A 5,109-nucleotide genomic window follows, 5' to 3' on the forward strand; every position below is an offset into this window, starting at 1 on the left:
GTTTCAACTAAAGGCAAAAGGTAAGGCTCTTAGAGCCTCCTTACTTAGAGGACACCCCTTAAGGGCAAGTCCTCACGTAGATAGGAAGCTTATTATTACTGTTCTGTTATTACTGTGTTGATATTGGTGTTTTGTCTGCTGCTTTGTTGATGTGTGTGTGTATGAAGGAGTGAATGGTGCTTCTCTCTCTGGGAGTAAACCTCTCTGCCTTCGGAAATTAGAATCCAAAGTGAAAAACCGCTTGGAGCTCGGCTCCGAGTAGAAGCCTGTTTTTCAGGAGGCACTGAGCGCTGACCTACGGCACTTTCTCTGAGAGAGCACATAATACCAAAATTTTCAAGCTAAAAAATAAAGTGATTTAAATAATGGGAAACACAAATTCTTGTAATTCCTCACTCGTTGAGGGCCCCGATGGGGATGAAAAATACATGCTGTCCAGATTTCCTGGTAGCACTGTACACATGAAAAAATGGAGAAAGAAATATAAAATAGATGGAAAGCTAAAAATTGATCAATGGCAAACAATTGTGGGAATTTTGGAGAGTAGTGTAGAAAGAAAAACAGGAATAAAAAAGCTAAAAAGGAGGATGAACTAAGGTGTGCTAAATTATGGTTAAAAGCAGCCATAGACTGGAAAGAACAAATTAAAAAGGTTAAAGACAAAAAATTCGTAGAAGCAAAAAACCTATTTGATAGACCAAAAGATAATAAAGTCATTCTAAGCACACGGAATGATGTAGCGGTGCAGGGAGCACAAGCTCTTGCAGTTGCCCCTTCCCCCGCCACTGCAGCAGCTCCGTCTGCCCCAGCCTCAGCCGCTGCAGTCCCAGCAGCACGACTGTACCCCTCATTAGAGGAAGGTGCACAAAATGTATATGTTTTTACACCCTGGACCTTAGAAGAGGCCATTAAGGCTGTGAAAGGATTAGATGTTTTTCACCTGGATGAATTTGGAGGTTTGGAAACCTCTGCCTTTTCCAACGGCCGGACGAAAGGACGCGGAAGAAGCAGAGGCAGAGGAGGTCACAATAGGCGACGACCCCAAAATAACACCCCACAAAATCCACAGCATTTAAATGGCTGTTGGACTTGTGGCAATACTGGCCACTGGTCAAGAACCTGCCCTTAAAAAAAAAAAAAAAAAAAAAAAATGCTGCACAGGGCGACAGGAGGGGTGATGGAGTAAGGTGACCATAAACAGGAGAAATCCTCAGCATGATCAGACTCTACCACACCCCAAGAAGTCACACCACCAGACAAAATTGATGAAATGGTGGACATAAGTTCAGCTTGTTACACATTAGGTAAAAAATAAATAAATAAAAGAAATTGAATTCCTGTACGAAACCAGTGCATGCAAAATAATATTTAATTATTACTAAAAATTAGGTTTAAGCCTCACAAGTCAGAAATAATTACTTTTAGGAAATACTAGTGTTTGTTTTGTTTTGTTTTGTTTTGTTTTTTACACTTTCAAAGAAAAACCAGTTGAGAGACGTCTCACTGAAATAAAAAACTTGGGAACAACTTCCTTGTATGCTAAAAGTGGAATTATGACTTTCCTGAAGGAGGAGAAGCTGAAAAATAAAATTAAATAATAAAATTCTCCTCAGAGAACAATGTTTAATGTATTGTGTTGTAATCAGATTATAACACCAACTTGGTGAAATGATCCTTTGGCTGTATAACTGGAGGGGTCAGAGGTCAGAGTAAGGTACCGAGCTGGACATTATCCAGCCTCATGTCTCTCTTAGGCCTTGAGAGGAGGGCTGCCCGCTGACCTCACAGTCTGCAGCACTAAGATCAACAAATTTAGAGAAATCCATTGTTCTCTGGTGAGACGTGACTCAGATGAAGTTAACATAAACTTACATTCTACATTTTAAAGGTTAATATTGTACAGGATAAAAGAGACTACAGCTTTTAACATGTTTCATGTCTATATGTGTTTGGATAAGGAAAGGATTTATGATTTCTTAAAATGTTGGATAATAAGTGGCTAAAAACTATAAGATGAAAAGAAAGAAAAGTTATATGGAAAATGTTTGTAAAAATGAAAAAAAAAAAAAAGACACAGAAAGCCGAACAAACCCTAATTGACTCTTATTTGCTTCTTTCCTTTTCCTGTCTGAGCCTCGCTGCGGTGCGTCTGACCTCCGACCTCAACTCAGACCTGTCCTGCCGATCAGATGACGTCCCTCCTTCATCACCAGCCAATGACAGTTGATAAAGAAGCGAAAAAGGACACGATGATTTCTGCCACCTGAAGGCGCTAAAATGTCCGCTGATCCTGATTCCTGGACATCTGGGAAATGCCATGCAACAAACTACTGTATGGAGTCCTGCTGGACGTTTGGCCTGGAACTATATCTCTGTGTTTGAATGCAACTGAACTTTTACAGCCCCCGCTGGTTTACTCTTGGACATCAGTGTGGAGAAGGAAAATAATGTGTTTGAAAGAAAAAGAAAGCAAACTGAACTGTTTTTCGCTTGTTTCATTGGTGGACAAGCTGGACATTCAGTAAGGGACAGTCTGGACAACTTATCCAACACCAGAGCTAGTTGGACTGACAGGGAGCTGGAGGAGAGGCGGGGGGAGGACCAGCTGCAGCGACGCCAGCAGCAGGAGGGGGAAGCGAGACAGTGGAGAGCCGAGATAAGTTATACACACACCGCTGTGATAAAGAATGTGCTCACTAATCCTGTTTGCATATAGGAATGATCTACCCAGAAAAGAACATTTTAAAGGTTTTTAGGTACAATGTTAGATAAAATCGTTCATTTTGTACCCGTTAACTCAGTCCTTAACAGAAGGACCAGTGATCCTCTTGGGGCCCACGAGCCATAGGTTGGGAAACTGTGAAGGAAAAAACTGTAGTGACTAAAAGATAAGAAAAAACACTGATAGTGTGATATGGCTAAATTACACCAACTAAAAATTATTACAGATTCAAAGCTAATAATGATTTTCAAATGTTTTATTTACTAGTTTGAAACTAAATTAAACATCTCTAAGTGTTGAAAATAATTGATATTGCAGTGTTGAAATATTATAAAATATTTCGTTGAATTTAACTAAAAGATTTAATTTAGAGTTTAATTCTATAAAGAATCTACAAATCGATTGTTTTTGTGGGATTTTTCATATTGGAATGAATGACAATTATTATGAGAAGAGAGAAATGTTACTACATAATTGAGTAACGGATGAAACTATTGACCATTTAATTTTAAAAATAAAAAACATACGTTGTTAACTTGTCTGAAATGCAAGGTTAAGTGAAAGTCTGAGACTTTGAGCAACTTGGTAGATATAAATGGCTACTAAAACTTGATGATTGTGAATAAAAGCAACATTTTCTAGATTTCAGTCTAAAACATTTTAATCTAGATTTGATAGTCAATTAATTCAAATCCTCTAATTCAGGATTTTTCTGATTTGGTTTAAATTAAAGATGGACATTTTTATTTTAGAGAAATTAAATAGAAATGTTGAAAGTTGCTGAGTTTAAAGAAAAACCAAAAGATAAACCTGCAATTAAAAAACGTGTCTGCTAAATTATCTTATATAAACCTATGAGTTCACCTGAATTAAATATTAATCCTCCCAAAGACTTTATTTGAAGCTTAAGTGATTGTGACACATGGGCAATGCCATGTGTAAAAAGGGGGGAAAAGGGTAATACTACTATATAACTACTAAATTCTTACATAAAATTTTTTCTTTAGTTATGAACTTTTGAGTAAACAAATACTGTTAGATGATGATTGATGCTTTTTCTAAATGGGTTGAAATAGTTACAGCAAAACATCCAGATGCTTTGACGGTAGCTAAGGCTATCTGCAAAACTATTATCCCAACACACGGTATTCCACAGACTGTTTACAGTGACAAGTGATACAAAACATGACTACTCACTTGGGAATGACATTGAAAAACCATTGTGCCTATCACCCACAGAGTGCAGGGTTGGTGGAAAGAACAAATGGTACTGTGAAAAGTAGATTAAGAAAATGCATGGCAGACACTGGCCGACCCTGGCCAGAATGTTTAGACTTAGTGAAGCTCTATATGAGAATCACCCCGACAGCTTATGGTCTAACACCTTTTGAAATAATTCATGGGAGAGCTTACAGATTGCCTCTGTTTGCTCCAGACATACAAAAAGCTGATGAAGAATAGACATTAGCAGACTATATGATCAGGACTCTTAAACTGAAGGAAGTATCCAGAGCGAATTTACTGCCGTCTGACTGTCCTCCTCTACAGGAAACCACCCCCATCATATGTCATTAAAATTATTTCACATTCTGGTAAAGGAGGGGGTGACTACGTTTGTTGATTCCCCCAGAGAGAGGGGTATCTGATCTGCAATGGGTGGAAAGGGGCTCAGTGATCAGAGCAGAAGGGGTGGGGGGAGCAGGAGGCAGGCGATTGAAGACAGAAGTGTAAGCGGTGGTGGGGTGGGGGGAGGAAGCACTGCAAGCACTGCAAAGACTGCATGACAGAGAAATGCATCCACAGATGCAGTGAAGCTCTGAGTGACCTAGGGCCTCGGTAGCAAAGAGGACATGATATTGCTAAAAGCCAGGCCCTGGAATTGAATCGCTATGTTGTTAAAATATAGTCATTGAGCCCAGACTGGTGGTCAGGGAACATGGAGCAGATGGTGTTCCTGAAAAGAGAGAAATTCAGAGCAAACTCTGCCAGAGTAAGGTCCCTGGAATGGGAACCAACACTGCTGCATCAGCCCCAAGCTCTCTGCAGTTCCTTTTTCTTTACAGTTTGAGTGAAAAGAAAAATGTAAACTTAAACAATACATTGATATTATTTTTTTCTTCTTTTGGGGTTGTTAATCAGGGGTCATTGACATATAAGGATTTCCACAGAGCTAAATTAAAAATGTTAAAAATATTTATATCCATTTCAATTACTAGAATATTTGAAATGTTGTGCATACAGAAATCATAATTTCACATTCAAATTAGACCTTTTCAAGGGTTTTTTATCAATATGATTTGGTTGTGGTCAGTTTTGTGTTCAAGACCACCTAACCCGAGACCAAGACAAGACCAAGACCAGAGTGTATCGAGACCGATGCAAGACCA

The 5,109-nt window shown here is 38.8% G+C and overlaps 1 long non-coding RNA gene across 1 annotated transcript; it reads left to right on the forward strand.

Moving 5' to 3' along the window:
* Positions 1–335: 335 nt before the first annotated feature.
* On the forward strand, positions 336–698 carry LOC107835145 (uncharacterized). Its single transcript, XR_001660973.1, has 2 exons — positions 336–612; positions 653–698. It is a non-coding gene; the product is annotated as an uncharacterized LOC107835145 (long non-coding RNA).
* The last annotated feature ends 4,411 nt before the right edge of the window (positions 699–5,109 follow it).

This window comes from Poecilia formosa, unplaced genomic scaffold (genome assembly GCF_000485575.1).
Source record: "Poecilia formosa unplaced genomic scaffold, Poecilia_formosa-5.1.2 Scaffold1075, whole genome shotgun sequence".
NCBI classification, from domain to species: Eukaryota; Metazoa; Chordata; class Actinopteri; order Cyprinodontiformes; family Poeciliidae; genus Poecilia; species Poecilia formosa.